The sequence below is a fragment of the Chiloscyllium punctatum genome, chromosome 12 (genome assembly GCF_047496795.1).
Source record: "Chiloscyllium punctatum isolate Juve2018m chromosome 12, sChiPun1.3, whole genome shotgun sequence".
NCBI classification, from domain to species: Eukaryota; Metazoa; Chordata; class Chondrichthyes; order Orectolobiformes; family Hemiscylliidae; genus Chiloscyllium; species Chiloscyllium punctatum.
Genome location: NC_092750.1, coordinates 85,899,464 through 85,923,434, shown reverse-complemented (window position 1 = coordinate 85,923,434; position 23,971 = coordinate 85,899,464). Strand labels below are relative to the sequence as shown.

The 23,971-nt window shown below is 44.9% G+C and overlaps 1 long non-coding RNA gene across 3 annotated transcripts in view; it reads left to right on the top strand.

Moving 5' to 3' along the window:
- LOC140483495 (uncharacterized) overlaps positions 1-23,971 on the top strand; it is a 92,773-nt gene that overhangs the window by 5,691 nt on the left and 63,111 nt on the right. For all 3 annotated transcript variants that reach the window (XR_011961984.1, XR_011961983.1, XR_011961982.1), the window contains exon 3: positions 9,637-9,771. This is a non-coding gene — a long non-coding RNA (uncharacterized lncRNA). The remainder of the gene's footprint in view (positions 1-9,636; positions 9,772-23,971) is intronic.

Below are 23,971 nucleotides of genomic sequence, written 5' to 3'. Positions count from 1 at the left end.
AAACTCCATCTGCCAGTTAGCACATTGGCCCATCTGGTCCAGATCCTGTTGTAACCCTCTTCACTGTCCACTACACCTCCAATTTTGGTGTCATCTGTAAACTTATTAACTGTAACTCTTATGCTCGCATCCAAGTCATTAATGTAAATAACAAAAAGTAGAGGGCGCAGCACCGATCCTTGTGGCACTCCACTGGTCACAGGCCTCCAGTCTGAAAAACAACCCTCCACCACCACTCTCTGTCTTCTCCCTTTGAGCCAGTTCTGTATCCAAATGGCTACTTTTCCCTGTATTCCATGAGTTCTAACCTTGCTAATCAGCCTCCCATGGGGAACCTTGTCGAATGCCTCACTGAAGTCCATATAGATCACATCTATCATCTGCTCTCCTCAATATTCTTTGTTACTTCTTCAAAAAACTCAATCAAGTTTATGAGACATGATTTCCCACGCACAAAGCCATGTCGACTATTCCTAATCAGTCCTTGCCTTTCCAAATACATGTGCATTTTGTCCCTCAGGATTCCCTCCAACAACTTGCCCCCCACTGAGTTCAGGCTCACCGCTCTATCATTCCCTCGCTTGACCTTATCACCCTTCTTAAACAGTGGCACCACGTTTGCCAACCTCCAGTCTTCTGGCACCTCACCTGTGATTATTGATGATACAAATTTCTCAGCAAGAGGCCCAGTAATCAGTTCTCTAGCTTCCTTCAGAGTTCCCGGGTACACCTGATCAGTTCCTGGGGGTTTATTCACCTTTTACCATTTCAAGACATCCAGTACTTCCTTCTCTGTATATCTGGATGTTTTGCAAGATGTCACCATCGATTTCCCTACAGTCTATATCTTCCATATGCATTTCCACAGTAAATACTGATGCAAAATATTCATTTAGTATCTCCCCCATTTTCTGCGGCTCCACACAAAGGCCGCCTTACTGATCTTTGTGGGGCCCTATTCTCTCCCTAGTTACCCTTTTTTCCTTAATATATTTGTAAAATCCCTTTGCATTCTTCTTAATTCTATTTGTCAGACCTATCTCATGTCCACGTTTTGCCCTCCTGATTTCCCTCTTAAGTATATTCCTACTTCCTTTATACTCTTCTAAGGATTCACTCGATCTATCCTGTCTATACCTGACATATGCTTCCTGCTTTTTCTGAACCAAACACTCAATTTCTTTAGTCATCCAGAATTCCCAATAATTACCAGCCTTCCCTTTCACCCTGACAGGAATATACTTTCTCTGGACTCTTGTTATCTCATTTCTGAAGTCTTCTCATTTTCCAGCTGTCCCTTTCGCTGCGAACATCTGCCTCCAATCAGCTTTCAAAAGATCTTGTTTAATACCGTCAAAATTGGCCTTTCTCCAATTTAGAACTTCAAATTTAGATCTTGTCTATCCTTTTCCATCATTATTTTAAAACAAATAGAATTATGGTCGCTGTCCCCAAAGTGCTCCCCCACTGACACCTCAGTCACCTGCCCTGCCTTATTTCTGAAGAGTAGGTCAAGTTTTGCACCTTCTCGAGTAGGTACATCCACATACTGAATCAGAAAATTGTCTTGTACACACTTAAGAAATTCCTCTTCATCTAAACCTTTAACACTATGGCAGTCCCAGTCGATGTTTGGAAAGTGAAAATCCCCTACCATACCTACCCTATTATTCTTACAGATAGCTGAGATCTCCTTACAAGTTTGTTTGACAATTTCCTTTTGACTATTGGGGGGTCTGTAATACAATCCTAATAAACTGATCATCCCTTTCTTATTTCTCAGTTCCACCCAAATAACTTCCCTGGTTGTATTTCTGGGAATATCTTCCCTCAGCACAGCTGTAATGCTATCCCTTATCAAAAATGCCACTCCCCTCCTCTCTTGCCTCCCTTTCTATCCTTCCTGTAGCATTTGTAACGTGGAACATTAAGCTGCCAGTCCTGCCCATCCCTGAGCCATGTTTTTGTAATTGCAATGAGATCCCAGACCCATGTTCCTAACCATGCCCTGAGTTCATCTGCCTTCCCTGTTAGGCCCCTTGCATTGAAATAAATGCAGCTTAATTTATTAGTCCTACCTTGTCCCTACCTGTCCTGAATGTTTGACTCACTTCTGTTTTCAGCTGTACCCGTCTCAGATCAAACTCCCAAATCCTCCCTGTGATTGTTATCACGTCCCATCCCTGCATTCCTCCGAATCCCTGTAAAGTCCTCCCATTCCTAAAACCCGCCCTGTATCTGTCACCTGTCCTAGCTTCCACAACCCTCCCTATCTCTGTAAGACACCCCCGACACCCCTGTCCCAATTACTACAGCCCCCTGTATCACTAAATGCCAGTAGTCACTATAATATCAGAGTAAGGTGTGAAAGCAGGAATATTGTCCTGGGTTAAATGATCAGTCGTGATCATATTGAATGGTGGGACCGACTCTGGTCAAATGGCCGATACCTGGTCTTCTTTCCTGTGCTTCTCTATAAACTTACTATCTATATAACCTCCTTCAGTCCCCACAGCCCTCCCTCTCTCCATAAACTCCTTCAGTCCCCACGACTCTTCCTATCCATGTAACCTGAATCATTCCCCACAAACCTCCCTAACTCCATAATCTCCAAAAAGCCCCACGACCCTCCCTATCTCCATAATCTCATTCTGACCCAACGACCCTCCCGTTCAGAGTAACCTCCTTCAATCCCCATGATCCTCCTGATCTGTGCAACCTCCTTCGGGCCCAACAGCCCTGTAGATCTCTTTGGCCCCTTTCAGGCCCGACATCACTCCCTATCTCCATAATGTTCTTCAGTCACCACTGCACTCTCTGTGTCCATAATCTAATACAGTCCCCACATCACTCCCTATCTCCATAATGTCCTTCAGTCCCCACGACCCTCCTTATTTCCAAAACATCTATTACCTGTTGAACCTGTAAGCTACCTTTGTCAGATTGATAAACATGAACTCCCATAACCCTTTCTGCTGCCAGTCTGAAACCAAATCGTGTTAACCTGATAGTAGGTCGGGAGCTGAAATATGTTTGAAAGTATATCTCAGTGAACAATAACTGGACCCTTAGAAACACTTTTAATAAAAAGAGAATGTGTTTTAACCTGTTGGATTTCATTTTTATTGGTGTGAATATCAATGGCAGAATAGATACGGTGTAGGAGCGGCTGTACCGAGGATATGGTTTATTTGAATTTTCAGAAACCTTCACACAAGTTTCACTAAAGGCTAAAGAGTAACTTGGTAGAGAATAGGGCACCTTAACTGTCAGGAGGTGGGTGAGATATTAGACAAAATAGTGTTGTTAGCATTTACTGTGGAGAAAGACAGGGAAGCTCGGGAACTTGGGGAAATAAATAGTGATGTCTTGGAAAGAATCCTCACCAGAGAAGAGAAAGTGCTGGAATCTTAAAACAAATAAAGGTAGATCAATCCTCAGTAGTTCATTGGGTCAATCCTAGAATATTAATGGAAGCTAGAGAAGAGATTTCAGTGTCTCTAACAGAGATACTTATACTATCAACAGACACAGTGAGGCACTGGAAGACTGGAGGTTGGCTAACGCTGTTCCATCACTGAAGGACTGCAGGGAAAAGCCAGGAAATGACAGCCCAGTGATGGGGAAGTTGTTGGATTAGATTCTGAGAGAAAGGAGCTCCTTACATTTACAAAGGCAATAGCTGATTCGAGATGGTCAGCATGGCTTTGTGAGTGGAAAACCATGTTTCACAAACCGGATTGACTCTTCAAGGAGGTGGCCAAAGATAGATGAAGGCAGAGCAGTCAAAGTTGTCCACATGGACTTTAGCATCTCGTCAAGAGGAAGGAGGAAGTTTACTTAAGGTTGAGGAAGCAAGGATCAGACAGGGCTCCAGAGAGTTGCATTGAGTGGCACGATGTCTCTGTGGTTAGCACTGCAACCTCATAGCGCCACGGACTCCATTTCGATTCCAGCCTCAGGCGACAGTCTGTGGGGAGTTTGCACATTCTTCCCATGTCTGCGTGGTTTTTCCTCCAGGTGCTCTGGTTTCCCACCACAGTCCAAAGATGTGCAGATTATGTGACTCAGCCATGCTAAATTACCCATAGTGTTCACGGATATGTAGGTGTGGTGCATAGGTCAAGGCAAATGGAGAGTAATAGGGTGGGGAATGGGGCTGGGTTGTTTACTGTTTGGAGGGTTGGTATGGAGGTGTTGGGCCAAATGGCCCATTTCCACACAGTAGGGATTCTCTGAAGGTACCAGGAAGGAACCATGGAATGGACTTAGGGCAACGAGAAGAGGACGTGAAAAAGCATTGTTGGGAAGAATGAAGGAAAACCGTAATGTATTCTCCACTTAATGGGAGCAACAAGAGCAAGGCCAGAGTGAGGATAGGGCCGGTCAGGGATAGTGGAAGGAACTTGTACCTGGAGTCACAGGAGGTAGGCAAGGTCCTTAATGAATACTATGCCTCAGTATTCACTGCTGAGAGGGACCTTGTCATTTGTGAGGACAGCCTGAAACAGGCTGATGTACGTGAACAGGTGGATGTTAAGAAGGAGGATGTGCTGAGAATTTTGTAATGGATGGATGCGTCCAAAGTTACCATACAAAGTGAGGGAATGGATTGCTGCGCACCTGGGTGATGACCTTTGCACCCTCACTGTCCACTGGAGTCGGACCAGATGATTGGAGGCAGGAAAATATTATTCCCTTGTTCAGAAAAGGGAATAGGGATGATCCTGGGAATTGCACACCTGTCAGTCTTATGTCTGTGGTGTGCAATTATTGGAGAGGACTCTGGGAGACAGGATTTATTATTCCTTGGGAAACCATAGTTTGATCAGAGACAGTCAGCATGGTTTTGTAAGGGGCAGGTCATGCCTTACAAGTCTTATTGAATCTTTTGAGAATGTGACGAAACACCTTTATGGCTCATTCAGAAAATACAGAGGCATGGGGTACAGGGAAACCTGTCTTTCTGGATACAGAATTACTGGCCCACAGAAGACAGAGGGCGATGATAGAAACCATTCATCCTGGAGCTCAGTGCCCAGTGGTTTTCTGCAGGGAGTGGTTACAGGACCTCTGCTCTTTGTGAGTTTATGAATAAGTTGGATGTGTGAGTGGAAGAGTTGGTTAGTAAGTTTCCCAATGACACAAAGGTCGGTGGAGTGGTTGATAGTGTGGGGGGCTGTTGTCGGTTTCAATGGGACATTCACAAGATGCTGAGAAGTAGCAGATGGAGTTCAATCTGGAAAAGTGTGAAGTCATTCATTTTAAAAGCTTGAAGTTGAATGCAGAATTCCTGGTTAATGGTAGGATCCTTGGCAGTGTGAACGAACAGATTCATAGATCCCTCAAAGTTGCCAATCAGTGTTGCAGCTCGATAGAGCCCTGGTTAGACCCCATTTGGAATATTGTGTTCAGTTCTGGTCCCCTCATTACAGGAAGGATGTGGAAGCTTTAGAGAAGGTAAAGAGGAGATTTACCAGGATGCTGCCTGTACTGGAGAGCATGTCTTATGAAGAAAGGTTGAGGGAGCTAAGGCTTTTCTCATTGGAGTGAAGAAGGGTGAGGGGTGACATGGCAGAGGTGAACAAGGTGATGAGAGTCATAGATAGGGTCAATAGAAAGAGATTTTTTACCCTGACATAAATAGCTATTACAAGGGGGTATAATTTTCTGGTGATTAGCAGATGGTTAAGGGGAGATCTCTGAGGTAGGTTTGTTACATATAGAGTGGTGTATGTGGAATGCACTGCCAGCGTTGGCAGTAAAATTAGATGCATTAGGGACATTTAATATACTTCTGGATAGGCACATGGATGATAATAAAATGAAGGGAATGGAAGTTAGAGTCATAGAGATGTACAACATGGGAACAGACACTTCAGTTCAACCCGTCCATGCCGACCACATATCCCAACCCAATCTAGTCCCACCTGCCAGCACCTCGTCCTAATCTCTCCAAAACCTTCATATTCATATACCCATCCAAATACCTCTTAAATGTTGCAATTGTACCAGCCTCCACCACTTCTTCTGGCAGCTCATTCCATACACGTACCACCTTCTGTGTGAAAAAGTTGCCCCTTAGGTCTCTTTTATATCTTTCACCTCTTATCCTAAACCTATGGACTTCCCAACCCCAGGGAAAATACTTTGTCTATTTACCCTATCCATGCCCTTCATAATTTTGTAAACCTCTATAAGGTCACCCCTCAGCCTCCGACACTCCAATGAAAAAAGCCCCAGCCAGTTCAGCCTCTCCCTATAGCTCAAGTCCTCCAACCCTGGCAACATACTTGGAAATCTTTTCTGAACACTTTCATGTTTCCCAACATCTTTCCAATAGTAAGGAGACCAAAATTGCACGCAATATTACAACAGTGGCCTAACCAATGTGCTGTACAGTCTCAACATGACCTCCCAACTCCTGTATTCAACACTCAGACCAATAAACGAAAGCATACCAAACACCTTCTTCATTATCCTATCTACCTGCGACTCCACTTTCAAGGTGCTATGAACCTGAACCTCAAGGTCTCTTGGTTCAGCAACACTCCCTTGGACCTTACCATTAAATGTGTAAGTCCTGCTAAGAGGTGCTTTCCCAAAATGCGGCACCTCGCATTTATCTGAATTAAACTCTATCTGCCACTTTTTTTTAAACTTACTGTCGGATAAAAGATTGGCATATCATCATAGCCGAAGGGTATGGTAAACTGGGTAATAAGCTCAGATCAGTGTAAAAGGTTATGGCATTCAGGAGGAGCTAGTCAACCGGACAGAAAATTGGGCTTGATGGTAGGAGACTGAGGGTGGTGGGAGACATGTTGTTTTTCTGACTGGAGGCATGTGACCAGCGATGGAGTGGGTCCCCTGTTGTTTGTCATTTGGATAAATGGTTTGGATGGGAATATTGTTAAGTAAGTTAAATAAGTTTTTTGGGTGACACTGAAATTGGTGGTAAACTGGACAGTGAAGAAGGTTATCTGTGATACAACAGGATGAACAGTACTGCTGAGATAGTGGGCTGAAGAATAGCAGATGGAGTTTAATTAGATAAATGTGAAGTGTGCCATTTTGGTGAAACAAACCAGGGTGGGACTTGTCCAGTTAATGTTAGAGCCCTGGGTCGTGTTGTCGATCAGTGACCCAGTGACCCAGGTACACAGTTCTTTAAAAGTGGTGTCACAGATAGACAGGCTGGTGAAGAAGGCGTTTGGGATGGTTTCCTTCACTGGGCAGAGCATTGAGAGTAGGAGTTGGCACGTCATGTTGTATCTGTACAAGACATTGGTCAGGTCACCATAAAAGCATTGTTGATCAGTGGGAAGAACTCATCTGGTTCACTCACCTCCTTTTGTGTAGAACATCTGACATTCTAACTTGGCCTGGCTAACATGTGACTCCTGACCCACTACAACATGGCTGACTCTGAGCTGTCCTCTGTGTAATTAGCAGTGAGACCCACATCCCATGAATGAATAAATAAAAATACATATGTCCCTCACTATCTCTGCGAACACCTCCAGCTGCAGCAATCCGTACAGGCTTTGTAACACCGTTCAGCCCTTACCACTCTCTGTAACACTCTCACCACCTCCAGCACCTTCACCCCTCCCTGTTCCTTTTGTGACATTAAACCCTTACACTGATTCCCCTTCCTACAGCCCTCCTCCTGCGAGCAGACCCATTGCAATCCATTAACATTTACTCCTAAAACACTCTCTCACTTCAGGATTTTCAGTACTTTTTGGTGATCTTCTCAGCCTCATAATCTAATATGATCCATCTTGTCCTGAGTGAGGGTCTGGTGGGAATTTCTTGCTGAGATTTTGTCTGTTTCAATGGAATGTTCTTTTGTTGAGTGATTTACACTGTTCCTTCAAACTGTCCATTTACAGGCACATATTTCAGTCTGTTTCGCCTCTTTGCCATGGTCAGTTCTCATCTCAAACACATGTAATTGGCTGTTTTTATTTTGAGTTGTAGCTTATACTTTCTGTGGTTCACTTTAAAACTTTATATTTCTTTAAACTGCACTTTATCACAATTTCCCCGAGGATCTCTCCAGGTGACATTACTCATTCACTAAGTTTCATCACACAACGGTCGCTCTGAGATTGTTATGTCCCAAGCCAGTTGCACAATTTGTTATTCAAAAAAAAAACACCGAAAAAAAAATTTTCTGAACTCCTCTTCCAACATCACTGTTGTCAGTATGACTGTGCCAGATTATGTGAAAATTGAAGTTCCCCAAAATTATCACAATGCCTTTGTTAAAAAAAATTCCAATGAGTTCCTGTTTAATGCAGTGATGAGCAATGGAATGCTGTTCGGTGGCCTAAAAACTGTTCTGCTGCTTGTGTCCTTTGCAAGTAGTAGCCAGAATTTACATTCAGACTGACTCTACTTCATGATCTGAGACCAGATGCTTTCTCTGTAAGGCCTTTCTTATCCATTATTGTTAGTGTTACCCATTTTGCCTGAGTTTGCACAAGGTGGTGAACCATTGAATATTTATGCCCACCTTTTGTTCGCCCTGTAACCACGTCTCTCTGGTGTCTAAACCTCTTTTATCTCTTTGTCACAAATCAATCTACCTTATTGAAGAGACATTATCCATTCCAAAAAAACATAATTTATTCTTTCCTACAATTTCCTGTCACAGACCTATTCCCTGATGTAGTTACACTCTGTCCCATCCTGTTCCTTCCTGCTTGCCTTCAGTCACATTCCCATGCTGATCCCATACTTCACCTTTTCTCTTTGCATTTGGAAAGCTCGTTTCTCCTGAACCCTGTGCCAGCATCCTCTTTGTCAGTTTAAAACCCTGTCCCACAAACCTATCGACATGATTGGCCAGGACACTGGTTCCGGTACAGTTCCAGTGGGACCATCCTCATGGATTATTTATTAAATCAGGTATGGGATGTGGGTGTCTCTGGCTGACCAGCCTTTCTTGCCCAGCCCTAGCTGCCTTCGAGCTAAGTAACTTGCTCGGCCATTTCAGAGGGTAATTGAGAGTCAAACACTTTGCTGTGGGGATGTCGTGTCGACCTAGTGAGGATGAGCAGATGTCCTTATCTAAAGGACAAGTATTTGTTTTTTATTTGTACATCAGCAACGGTTTCATATTTATTTATGGATTGTCAATTCCTATTTTTAAAATTATTAATTTCAAACTCCTCCATTTCTGATGGTGGGATTCAAACCTTCTTCCCCTGAACATTAGCTGAGGTTTTGGATACATACTCTAGCAATAATAACACTCAGCCATCACTTCGCCTGCTCACTGGTTGCTCATCCCTGAGCACTGATACATGAAGCTAAACCCATTCTTCCAACATGATTGTGTGATCCTGAAGTCTTGCAGCACTCTGGTGATATCACTCAGTCTCTCTCCATGTGGTATCCCTCACTGTGTGGGTCTAATTGCTGCCTCTGTCAGCTCCTCCCGCTCTTCCAATTACTCCAGATCCTGAGCCAACAGAATACTCCACTCCAGAGAAGTGCAACAGCACAACCCAGGGATGGAGTGGGATTTTCCAGATATCTGTGGGGCTCATTTCCATTCTCCATGTGTAACCCTCACTGCATCAGTCTAATTTTCTATTCTGTCTATTTCTCTGTATCCTGTAGGTATTTAGGAAGTTCCTGACTCAGTAGACCTCCCAATTGCTGGGGGTCTCGTCCATCACCTCATTGAAGATGGTTGGTCAGCCAGAGAGACAAAGGGCAGGGAGATGTGGAGTCTTCAATAAATCCTGCAGTGAGGTAAGATCAATCAGAGTGCACAGAGCAGGGAGCAATGAGATGGCTCCATATATCGGCTAACAGGACATGATATAGATACAGTGCTGAATGGGGAGCACAGTACAGTACAGACACACCCCAGACTCAATCACCACCTCTACTTTAATTTACGTTGCACTGAGACAGCATGGCGAGTTCATAGTTATCAATCCAGGCCTGCGCTGTCTTAGTGAGCATCAGGACAACAAAGGGGAGAATAGGCCTCCGATGAGAGGTTGGGAATGCTGCCTGGGATCTTTCTGTTCTGTGTTCTCCCTCCATCACTGTGCAAAGACTCACGACTCTGCAACTTTGTGCCTATGGCATGGTTTGTGCACCAGTGTCTTCAGTAAGTTTTAACTCCCATAATAGTTCCTGTCCCTGTAACTACCTCCCTTCCCGATCGTCCTCCACATATTTGAAATGTACTGCATTCCAGACTACCATCCTTATTGCTGGAAATTGCTTCAGTGTCTACAACATGCTTTATTTCAGTACTGTAATCTTCTTTAACTGGATACAGAGTGATACAGCACGGAAACAGAACCTGTGGTACAACTCATCAATGCTCTCCATGTTTCCTATAATGAATGAGTCTCATTTGCCTGCGTTTGGCCCTTATCTCTTCAAACCTTCTCCCCTCCATGTACCTGCCCAAATGTCTTTTCCATGTTGTCATTGTTCTTGTTTCTCCCCTGTTCCCCTGGCAGTCCGTCCTGTCTGTGCACCATCCTCTGTGGATAATGTTGCCCCTCAGCTCCCTCTTTAAATCTTTGCTCTCTCATGTCCCTTGTGTACTCTCGAGTTTTGGACTCCCTTACCCTTGGCTATTCACCATTCTTAGGTCCAATCCTTGTGGCACTCCACTGGTCACAGACCTCCAGTCTGATAAGCAAACCTCCACCACCACCCTCTGCCTTCTACCTTTGAGCCAGTTCTGTATCCAAATACCAATCCTCCCTGTATTCTGTGAGATCGAATCTTGCTAATCAGTCTCCCATGGGGAACCTTGTCGAATGCCTTACTGAAGTCCATATAGATCACATCTACCGCTCAGCCCTCTTCAATCCTCTTTGATACTTCTTCAAAAAACTCAATCAAGTTTGTGAGACATGATCGCCCACGCATAAATCTCTATCTCTAATCAGTCTTTGCCTTTCCAAATACATGTACATCCTGTCGCTCAGGATTCCCTCCAACAACTTGCCCACAACCGACGTCAGGCTCACTGCTCTATAATTCTCTGGCTTGACCTTACCACCCTTCTTAAACAGTGGCACCATGTTAGCCGACCTCCAGTTTTCCGGCATCTCACCTGTGACTATCGATGATAAAAATATCTCAACAAAAGGCCCAGTAATCACTTCTCTAGCCTCCCACAGGGTTTGAGGGTACACATGATGAGGTCCTGGGAATTTATCCACCTTTATGCATTTCAAGACATCCAGCACTTGCTCCTTTGTAATATGGACATTTTGCAAGGTGTCACCATCTATTTCCCTACATTCTTTATCTTCCATATCCTTTTCCACAGTAAAAACTGATGCAAAATATTTGTTTAGTATCTCTGTCTTTTAAACGTTGTAATTGTAACCACGTCCACCCTTCCTCAGGAAGTTCATTCCACAATCAAAACACCCTCTGTGTAACAATTTGCCCCCATGTCTTTTTTTTTGAACATCTCTCTATTCTGACCTGAAAAATGTGGTCCCTCCTGTTGAGACTCCCCCATCCTACGGAAAAGACAACTCGATCTATACCTCATTTTTAAAAAATAAACTTTTACAACATCACATCTCAAACTCCAGGCTTCAGTGAAAAAAGACTCAGCCTATCCAGCCATTTTTCAGAAATCAAGCCTTCCATATCCAACAATGTCCTGGTAAATCTCTGCTGAACCCCCTGCAGCTTAATAATATCCTCCCTATAACTGGGCGACCAGAACTCGACAGAGGAGTGCAGAAGATGCCTCATAAATGTCTGCACAATCTCAACATGACATCCCAAATCCTCCACTCAATGGACTGAGCAATAGTCAGGCATGCCATATCCTGCGGTTCCACACACCAATGGTCTCATTGATTTATAATGGACACTATTTTGTCTAGAGTTACTCTTTTACTCTTAATCTATTTATACAATCACTTTTGGATTCTCCTTCTCATTCTCTGCTGAGGCTATTTCATGTACCATTTCTGCATTCCTGATTTCTATCCAAAGTGTATTCCTACAGCCCCTGTATATCCTCAGGGATTCCCTTGATCCATCTGGCTGTACCTGACATGTTGCCCCCTTTTCCTTGACCAGACCCTCAATAGACAGCCAGTGTTTCCGAATGCTGTCAGCATTGACCTGCACACAAACAGGAACATGCTGGCGCTGATCGCTCAGCTTATCTCACTTTTAAAATATTCTCACTTGCCCGACTTCCCTTTCCCTGCAAATAGACTCCCTCGTCACCCTTTGAGAGTTCCTGGCTAATATTATCAAGATTAGTCTGGCCCCATTTTATAACTTGAACCTGTGGACCAGCCCTGTCCTTTTCCATCGCTATTTTCAAACTAATAGACTTGAGTCACTTTGGCAAAATGCTTTCCTACTCACACCTCAGTCCCTTTCCCGACCTTGTTTCCCAAGGGGAGGTCAGGTTTTGCCCCATTCTCTTTTCAGGCCATTTACATATTGATTGGGAGTTTTCTGGAAGACAATTACCAAATTCCTCCCTTGCAAACACTGAACACTGGCAGTCTCAGTCTAGGATTGGAAAGTTTAAAAACCCCAAAGATAACAGCCCTATTATTATGATTGATATTTGATATCTCCTGATTTTTTGTTCCTCAGTCTGCCACTGATTATTCGGGGTCAGTAGGACAATCGTGTCGGAGTGATGACCCATTCTTATTTCTCAGTTCCACTAACATAGCGTCACTGAGTGATCCCACAGGAATATCCTCTCTAGGTACTGATGTAATGATTCATGCAATGAAAACCCACCACCACGCGTCCTCTCCGACCTCCCCTTCGATGCTTCCTGTTGCATCTCCACCTTGAAACAATGAACTGTCAGTCCTGTCCCTCCCTCAGCTGTGTTTCTGTAATAACGATAATCTCCCAGTCCCATGTTCCAATCCATGTCCTGAGTTTATCTTCCTTAGCTGTCATGCCCCTTGTATTGAAATAAATGCAGTTTAATCATCAGTTCCCCCTCCCCCATTCCCTGCTATGTTCTTGCCTGCCTTGTCTGCTGAAATTGCTGTCTTTAACTTGTGCACCAACCTCAATCTTCTTTCTGGCCTTATGACTGTTTAAGGTCCAACACCCTGCCAGATTAGATTATATCCTCTCAAGCAGCTCTAACAATTCGCCCCATCAGGATGTGGGTCCCCCTCCTGCTCCCACTTCAGGTGCCTTCCCCACCCTGTCAACCTGTGCTGACACCTTCAGACATCCAGGGACTTACCCACCAAGGTCCCGGTGTTACTCAGTTCTCCAGGAGGACCGACCCTTCATGATGTATATCCTTCGCTTATGAGACTTCCCACAGTGCATTACCTCACAGTGATCAGAAGTAAACTCCATCTGCCCTTACTCAGAGTGTGTACAACTCTGAGTATGACTAACTTCATCCAGTCTCCCCAACCGTCCCTACCTCTAATTGTCGAGAGAATGCACAACCCTCCCTATTGCGTTAACCTCCTCCAGTCCCTCTCATGGACACCATCTATGTAAGCTTCTAATGTTCCTGACTATATTTTCCTCCTGTTCTAATAAACCCTTGTGAACTTTGTGAAATTGTCCAATCTCTGGAGTGCTCTGTATAATCAGCCTCACTGTGACTGGAATCTGGCTTCAATACCAGCCTTGGCCGACTGTCTGTGTGGACTTTGCATGTTCTCCCCCAGACTGTGTGGGTTGCTTCCAGGTGCTCTGGTTTCCTGCCACAGTCCAACATTTGCACGATACGTGGATGGGCCGTCATAAATTGACTGTAGTATTCAGGCAAGTGTGGTTTAGGTGAGTTCACCATGAGGAATGCAGGGTTTATTGGACAGGGAGAGGGATGGGTCTGGTTAGGATGCTCTTTAGAGAGGTTGTTTTGGACTTGTTGGGCCGAATGGCCTGTTTCCACACTGTGTGAAGATTCTATTCAGGTTATTGTCCAGTCCTGTAAACCATCCCTGTCTCTTGAACCTTGCCTCATCCCCAATACTCTCCTTATATGTGTAATCTCCAACAGTTTCTAAAACACTCCTTGGCGATGTCAGCTTCTCCAGTCCTTACCACGATCGATATGACTGTCACCTCCTCCTGCTTTTAGAACCTTCTCTATAAATATTGCCATTTGTTACATCACTCCCAATCACTGTCCCATCCTGAAAGCCCCAAAAACATTTATATCTCTGTCAACTCATCTGGACTGTCTGTACTTCCTTTTGACAGTCCCGTTCTGAGACTTTTTCTATATCAAAAAAGTCATTAAGTGTAGGTAACCCTTATTATTGTAACCTCCCTTCAGCCTTACAGCACTGAGGATCTGTAGAAGGTCTGTTCAAATCGACAGCCATCTCTGTGTCTGTAATCTCCTCCACTCCCCATAATACATTCTCTCTGAGCTCCTCTGTAGTCCATTCAACACTCTTTAACACTGTCTGTATCAGTGTAACCTTCTCCAACAACACAACCTTCCCTATCTGTGTAAATCCGTACACCAGTCCCTATCCCTCTCAGCTCCGTCTAACAATACAACCCTCCATGCCTGTGTATTCACCTTCAGTCCCTACTCACCTCCCTATCTGTGTAACCTTCTCCATGCATTTTTGCTACAGTCTCTTCAACTGTCCCTGTCAGTGTACTATCTACCAGTCCCGAAAACTCCCCTCTCTTTAACTTTCTCCGGCCACACAACCCTCACTATCTGTGACCTACTCCTGTGGGAGAACCCTCCCTCTGTGAACTGCTCCAACTCTTCAACTCTCCATAAGCTCCTGCAGCTCTTACATAACCTCTTCCAGTCCCTAAAACGCCATCAGTCTGTGGAGACCCTACCACCATCCCTATCTGTGTTATCTTCTTAGGTCCCTGCAACACTCCCGATCTGTAGATCCCACTCCAATGCCTGTGCCTCTCCTGATCTTGTTCCTACAAGACTCATGAACAATGTGACATCCTCCCGTCACTATCACCCACCCTGTCAATGTAAGCTCCTCCTGTATCTCCAAACATTTACTCATCTCCATAACCTTCTCCAGCTCTTACCCCCATCTGTGTAAACATCACTCTCCACTCAAACCCTCCCTACTGCAGGAACTTCCTTCTGTTTGTACTATGCTCCCTTATCTGTGAAAATGTCTCCAACCAAACTTGCTACCCAATCTCTCAAAAAAGAATCCAGATTCCACAGCCTCCATGTCTAAATAACCCCGAGAACCTAAGCCTTCCTATCTCTATAAACATCTTCAGTCACGATGACCCTCCATATCCCTGTTTGTTTCACCAGATGATACAAACCTCTTTATCTCTGTAATCTGCTCAGCTCACTAAAACAGTCCCTGTCTGTGTAATCCAGCCCTGTCCTACAAACATCCTTATCCCTGTAAACTTCTCTATCCCTCCCAACATTCCCATCTCCATGAACCCCTGTCAGCCCTACAGCTCTCCACATTTCTGTAACCTCCTGTGGGTCTATGGTCCTCCCTCCCTGTGAAACCACCTCCAGTCCCCACATCCCTCCCAATCTTCGTCCTCTGCTCCAGATCAGACCATTGCTGTCTCTGTAAACACCTCCACTCCTGACCACTCTTCCCATTTGTGTAACCTCGTTCAGACCCCATACTCTCCAGCTTCCTGAATCCTCTTCCTGCCATTGCAACCAAAACCACATGTTTATGTAATATCCACCAGTGCTTAAACCTCCCCAACTCAGTAACCACTTGCAGCTCTAACAAAACACCTAAACTGTGAAACCTCTCATTTCCCTACAATCCTCCCTCCCTCCCTCCTCAAATGCCTTCATCACCATGAAACCTCACAATTACTGAAACCTCCTACTGTCTGCAAAATCCTCCTGTCCTGATATTCCTCTCTATCTCTGTAATCCCCACCACCCTCCAGTGCCCTTCTGGGGAACATGGCAGAGGAGAGAAGATTTGTAGCGTCTGGACCATATTACGGAGGTAGAATTCTGGAAATGACAGATTTGGTCTGATGTTTGTGTGGTGCAGATTATTGGCGAGGACTCTAAAGAAAGGAATTATGACTAATTGGTAAACCATAGTTAAATTAGAGACAGCATGGGTTTGTAAGGGGTCAGGTCATGCCTCACAAACCTTATTGAATTCTTTGAGGATATGACAGAATACGTTGATGGCTCATTCAGAAAAGAAGGATGATTGGGATACAGGGAAATCTGTCTGTCTGGATACAGGATCGGATGGCTCAGTGAAGACAGAGGGTGGCAGTAGATGGACAGTATTGAGCCTGGAGCTCAGTGACCAGTGGTGTTCTGGAACAATCAGCTCTGGGACTCTGCTCTCTGTGGATTTTGTAAATGACTTGGATGTGGATGTTGGAGAGTGGGTTAGTAAGTTTGCCAATAACATGAAGGTTGGTGGAATGGTGGGTAATGTGGAGGGCTGTTGTAGGTTGTAATGGGACATTGACAGGACGCCGAGCTGGGCTGGAAGTGGCAAATGGAGTTCAATCTGGAAAAGTGTGAAGTGATTCATTCTGGAAGGTCAAACCTGAATATAGAATACAGCGTTAAAAGGCAAAATACTTGGCATTGTGGAGGAACAGAGAGATCATGGCGTCCATGTCCATAGATCCCTCAAAATCGCCACGCACATTGATAGGGTTGCTAAAAAGTCATATGTTGTGTTGGCCTTTCTTAGCAAGGGGATTGATTTCAAGAGCCGTGAGGTTTTACTGCATCTTTATAGCGACCTGGTGAGACCACACTTGGAATATTGTGTTCAGTTCTCATCCCATCTTTACAGGAAGGGTGTGCAAGTTTTAGATAGCGTACACTGGAGATATACCAGGATGCTGCCTGGAATGGAGGGCATTTCTTATGGAGAAAGTTTGAGGGAGATAAGGCTTTTCTCATGGGAGAGAGGAAGGAGGTGGGGCGACCTGGGTAGAGGTGAACAAGATGATGAGAATCACACAGAGAGAGGGAATAGTGAGAAACTTTTTCTCCTATGGCATAAATGGCTGTTACAAGGCGGCATAATTTTAAGGTGATTGGAAGATGGATAAGAGGATCGAGATGGTAGGTGGTTGGATGGACTGTCAATGGTTCTAGTAAAATTAGACACATTCGGGACATCTAATAGACTCTTGAACAGACACATGAATAGTAGTAAAATGAAGGGTATGTAGGCTAGTTTGATTTTACAGTCGGATAAAAGGTTGGCATAGCATCATGGCCGAAGGGTCATGGGCTGAACTGTTCTGCGTTCTGTATTCTGTCTGGTAAACTGGGTAATAAGCTCAGATCAGTGAAAAAGGATATGGCATTCAGGAGGAGCTAGTGAACTGGATACAAAATTTCCTTGATGGTTGTAGACAGAGGGTGATGGGAGACCTGTTGTTTTTCTGACTGGAGACATGTGACCAGCGGTGGAGTGGGCCCACTGTTGTTTGTCATTTGGATAAATGGTTTGGTTGGGAATATTGGTTTCCTGCTAAGTAAGGTGTTTGGGTGACACTGAAATTGGTGGTAAACTGGACAGTGGAGAAGGTTATCTATGATACAACAGGATGGACAGTACTGCTGGGATAGTGGGCTGAAGAATAGCAGATGGAGTTTAATTAGATAAAGGTGGGGTGTTCCATTTTGGTGAAACAAACCAGGGTGGGACTTGTACAGTTAATGTTCAGGCCCTGGGTAGTGTTTTTAGTCAGAGATCCAGTGACCCAGGTAGACAGTTCTTTGAATGTGGTGTCACAGGTAGACAGGCTGGTGAAGCAGGCGTTTGAGGTGGTTACCTTCATTGGGGAGAGCATTAAGAGTAAGAGTTGGGATGTCATGTTGTATCTGTAGAAGGCATTGGTGGGGCCACCATTAAAACATTGTTGATCAGTGGGAAGAACTCCTCAAGTCACTTACTTCCTTTAAGGAAGGGCATTAAATATTCTAACCTGGTCTGGCCAACATTTGACTCCAGACCCACAGCAATATGGCTGACTCTGAGCTACCCTCTGGGTAATTAGCAGTTGGGTCAAAGAATGTTAGCCCAGGCAGTGACACCCACATCCCAGGAATGAATAAATAAAAATCCATATATCCCTCCCTACCTCTGTAAACACATCCAGCTGCAGCAATCCATCTTGGCTTTGTAACACCGTTCAGACCCTGACCCCTCTCTGTAACACTCTCACCACCTCCAGCACCTTCACCTCTCCCTGTTCCCATTGTGTCAATAAACCCTGACCATGGCTCCCCTTCCCACTGCCCTCCTCCTTCTAGCATACCCTTTGCAATCTATTTAACATTTACTCCTAAAACACTCTATCACTTCAGGATTTCAAGTACTTTTTGGGGATCTTCTCAGCCTCATAATCTAATATGGTCCCTTTTGTCCTGTGTGCGGGACCAGTGGGGATTTCTTGCTGAGGTTTTTACTGTTTCAATCGAATGTCCTTCTGTTGAGTGTTTTACACTGTTCCTTCAAATGATTTCCACTGTCCATTTACAGACACATGTTCCAGTCTGTTTAGCTGTTTACCTTGGTCAGTTCTCCTCTCACACACATGTAATTGGCTATTTTTGTTTCTAGTTGTAGCTTGTCCTTTCTTTAAATCACTTTAAAACTTTATATTTCTATAAACTGCACTTTATCACAATTTCCCGAAGGATCTCTCCCGGTGACATTACTCATTCACTAAGTTTCATTACACGGTCGCTCTGCGATAGTTATGTCCCTTAACAGTTGCACAATGTGTTTTTCAAAGAAACACTGAAAAAAAAATTAACCGAACTCCTCTTCCAATATCAATGTTGACCGTGTGATTGTCACAGACTATACAAGTATTGAAGTTTTCCAAAATTATCAAAATGCTTTTGTTAAAAAAATTGCAACGAGTCCCTGTGTAATGCAATGATGAGCAATGGCATACTGTTCAGTGGCTAAAACTGCTGTGCTGCTTGTGTCCTTGGCAAGTAGTAATTACATTCAGACTGACACTACTTCATGATCTGCAGCCAAATGCTTTCTCTGTAATGCCTTTGTTATCCATTATTTTTTAGTGTTACCCATTTTTCCTGAGTTTCCGCAAGATTGTGAACCATTGAATATTTTTGTTCACCCTGTATCCATGTCTCCCTGGTGTCTAAATCTCTTTTATCTCTGTGTCACAAATCCATCGACCTTATTACAGTGATGTTGTCCATTAAGAAAACATAACTTACTCTTTCCCACAATTTTCTGTCACAAATCTTTTTGCTGATGTACAATTTTAGTTAAACTCTGTCCCTTCCTGTTCCTTTCTGATTGCCTTCAGCCACATCCCCATGCTGTTCCATTGCTTCACCTTTTCTCTTTGGATTTGGAAAGTTCCTTTCACTTGAACCCTGTCCCAGCATCCTCCCTCTCAGTTTAAAGCCCTGTCCATAAACCTACTGACATGATCGGCCAGGACACTGCTCCCAGCATGGTTCCAGTGGGACCATCCTAATGGATTATGTATTAAATCAGGTATGGGATGTGGGTGTCTCTGGCTGACCAGCCTTTCTTGCCCAGTCCTAGCTGCCCTTGAACTGAGTCACTTGCTTGGCCTTTGAAGATGGTAATTGGGAGGCAAATACTTTGCTGTGGCTATGTCGTGCAGACCACGTGAGGATGGGCAGATGTCCTTTTCTGAATGACATAGCAGCCTGGGATACATTTCCCTGGGCACTGGGGATTTCTCCACCTTTATGCCTGTGAAAACATTTAATACCTCCTCCTTATTGATCTTAACATATTCTGGAACCTCAGCATCCCAAATGAAATCCCCGGCAATAATGTCTTTCTCCTGTGTGAATACAGATGGGAAGTATTCATTGAAGACCTCACCTGCTTCCTCTGGCTCTATGCACAGATTGTCCCTTTGGTTTCTCACAGGCCTCACTCTTTCGTTGGGAATCCTCTGACTCTCACGATGCTGATAAATTACCTGTGGCTTTTCCACAATTGTATCTGCCAAATATATTTCATGACCATTGTTTGTCCCTCATTTTCCACAATCCCCTTGCACTCTCTATACTTGTGAAGGGCTTCACCTGATTTTATTGCACTGTATTTTCTTTATCAAACTCACGATATCACTTGATCAGTATTCCCTGGACTTGCTGCCTTTATTATTCACTCTTCAAGGAGCACGCTGCCCCTGCGGTCTCACTGCATCATTTTAAAATACTCCACTTTCCTAACATGGACCCAACTGCAGGGAGTTCCTCCCTGTCTCTGTTTGCCAGATCCTCTGTAATGATCGTGATACTGATAGGAGGCTCAGTTGTGAGGGGGACAGACAGGAGACTGTGTGGCTCCAGAAGAGACCACAGGATGGTGTGCTCCCTCCCAGGTACCAGGGTCAAGGATGTCTCTGAGTCGTTATTGAACATTATGAAGGGGGAGGGTGAACATCCTGAGGTCATTGTGAACATTGGTCCACATGACAGAGGTAGACAAAGGGATGGGGTCCTGTGAAATGAGTACAGGGAGTCAGGTGAGAAGTTAAAAAAAGCAGGATATTGACCTTAATGATCTTCAGATTACCCCCAGTGCCAAGTGCCAGTGAGGATAGAAATAGAAAGGTAGGCCGGATGGATGTGTGGCTGAGGAGCTGGTATAGTGGGCAGGGTTTTCAGTTCAGGGGTCATTGGGATCTCTTCTGGGGTAGAGGGGACCTGTGCAAAGGGGATGGTTTGCACTTGAAGCAAAGGGGCACAAGTATCCCAGGGAGGAGATTAGCTCGTGTTACCCAGGAGGATTTAAACTAGTTTGGCAGGGAGTTGAGACTCTGAGTGAGAGAGGGACCATCGAAAAGTCAGGGGAAATACATCAGCATTCAAGAGCAAGTTACCTATTCAGGATATCCAGGGGCACAGTCGAGGGAGGGAAAAGACATCTGGTTTTAAAGGGCATTTATTTCAACACACGAGGCCTGACTGGTAAGGCAGACGAGCTCAGAGCATGGATTAGCTCTGGGGACTGGGGTATTATAGCCATAACCGAAACATGGCTGAGAGAAGGGCAGGACTGGCAGCTCAGTGTTCCAGGATACAGAAACTACAGGCGTGATAGAAGGACAGTAAGTGAGGAAGGGGAGTTGTCCTTTTGATTAGGAAGGACATAACAACTGTGTATCGAGACAATTCTGTTATGCAGTCATCAAATGAGGGCATAAATTTAAAAGTTAGAAACAAAGAGGGGATGGTCAGTCTGCTGGGATCGTGTTCTAGACCCTCAAATAGCCAGCGGGGACGAGAGGAGCAAATATATAGTGAGTTTGCAGGTACCTATGAAAATAATAGAGTAGTATTGGATGGAGATTTTAACTGTCCCTGGATTGATTGGGTCACCCAGAGGGTAAAAGGCCCGCACTGTGTGGCATTTGTAAAATGTGTCCAAGAAAGTTTCCTAAACCAAGACGTAGAGGGCTCTATGCTACTCAGGCGGGTGCAAAACTGGACCTCTCCTCAGACAACCAGGTCAGGCAAGTGACTGAAGTATCAGTCGGAGAGCACATTGCGTCCAGTCACCACAACTGTCTTTGTTTTAACATAGTTGTGGAAAAAGATCAGACAGGTTGACAGATTTACGTCTTAAACTGGAACTGGGCCAATATTGGGACCATTCAGCAGGATCGAGCAGGGGTTGATTGGGTGAAGGTAAAACTCACACGACACTAGGGTATCGTCCAGATGGTTTACAGAGGAACCCCGATTGTCTGAACAAGATGGACGGACACTATTCCGTTCAGATAATTGATTATTTGGTTAATCGATTCAATACCTTTCCTCTGGGGCTCGGTGTTTTCAGTCCAGTCTGCTCCCTGTTCAGGTGACTAGGTAGCAGCAAGCCATGAGCGAGCCCCCACACCCTGCCAAACCCCCAAAACACACCCCGCTCGCCTCCAAACCCATCCAACACCGCCCCCACCCGCCTCTCAACGTCACCCCCCCAAACTGACCCAACAGCGAATCCTGCCCCCAAAAGCGTCCGACACCACCATCCACCGGACGCCTGCCCCCACTTCCCAGACACGTCCGACATCACCCTCAGCCCATCCCCAAACCCGTTCAACACCGCCCCCCCCCGCCCGCCACACCCACCGTCCAATCCATGTCCACGCCCATGCCCCCGTGAGTGTTATCTAGGTAAGCGGATAGTGAAGAAGGTGTTGGTATGCTTTCCTTTATTGGTTAGAGCATTGATTATTGGAGTTTGGAGGTCATGTTGCAGCTGTACAGCTCACTGGTTAGGGCACTTTTGGGATATTGCATGCAGTTCTGATCTTTTTCCTATTGGAAGGATGTTGTGACACTTGAAAGTGTTCAGAAAAGTTTTACAAGGATGTTGCCAGGATTGGAGGATTTGAGCGATCGGGAGAGGCTGAAACGACTGAGACTGTTTTCCCTGGAGCGTCAGAGGCTAAGGGGTGACATTCCTGAGGTTTATAAAATCATGAGGGACATGGATAGGATAAACAGACAAGGTCTTTTCCCTGGGGTGGTGGAGACCAGAAATGGAGGGCGTAGGTTTAGGGTGAGAGATGAAAGATTTAAAAGGGACCTAAGGGGCAACCTTTTCACGCAGAATGTGGTTATGTAGGGAATGTACTGCCAGAGGAAGTGGTGGAGGCTGGTATAATTGCAGCATTCAAAAAGCATCTGGATTGGTATATGAATAAAACCGGTTTATTGGGATATGGGCCAAGTGCTGGCAGATGGGACGAGATTAGGAAAGGATATCTGGTCGGCGTGGCCGAGTTGGACCGAAGGGTCCGTTTATGTGCTGTACGTCTCTAGGTCTCTCTGGCTCTAAATGGTTTCCACTGTTCATTTACAGACTGACATTTCAGTCTGTTTCCCCTGTTTACTTTGGTCAGTTCTCTCTCAAAATCATATAATGGGCTTTGTTACTGATGCTCGGGTGTGCTTTATGGTCACTTTAAAATGTCATAATCTCTTTGAATTCCGGTATAATTTCTTGGAGGATCTCGGTGTGATATTACTCATTCACTCAGCTTCATCACCCAATAGTCTATCTGAGATAGTTACATCCCTAGCTATTTGCACAATGTGTTATTCAAAGAAACACTGACAAAAACATTCAAGGAGGATCTCGGATAATATCACTCTTGCCAATGTGTCTGTCCCAGATTAGACAAAGATTGAAGTCTTCAAAAATTATCACACCACCTTTGCTACAATTTCTAATGAATTCCTGTTTAATGCAGGGATGAGCAATAAAACACTGCAAGGCAGCATCTCCGAGACACCCACACCTCTCAATCACACCGCCCCGTGGCCCAACATTTCAACTCGCCGCCCCACTCTGCCGAGGACATGGAGGTCCTGGGCCTCCTTCACCGCCGCTCCCTCACCACCAGACGCCTGGAGGAAGAACGCCTCATCTTCCGCCTCGGAACACTTCAACCCCAGGGCATCAATGTGGACTTAAACAGCTTCCTCATTTCCCCTTCTCCCACCTCATCCTAGTTTCAAACTTCCAGCTCAGTTACTGTCTCCTTGTCTTGTCCGGACTTGTCCTACCTGCCTAACTCCTTTTCCACCTATCCACTCCACCCTTTCCTCCCTGACCTATCACCTTCATCCTCTCCCCCACTCACCCATTGTGCTCTATGCTATTCTCTCCACACCCCCACCTTCCTCTAGCTTATCTCTCCAAGCTTCAGTCTCACTGCCTTTATTCCTGATGAAGGGCTTTTGCCCGAAACGTCGATTTCGAAGCTACTTGGATGCTGCCTGAACTGCTGTGCTCTTCCAGCACCACTAATCCAGAATCTGGTTTCCAGCATCTGCAGTCATTGTTTTTACCAGTTTAAAAACTGTTTTCCTGCTTGTGTTTTTGACATAGCACCCAGAATTTGCATTCAGGCTGATTCAGCTGCATAATCTGAGACCAAGTGCTTTCTCTGTAATGCCTTTGTTGTCCATTAGTGTCAGGGTTCC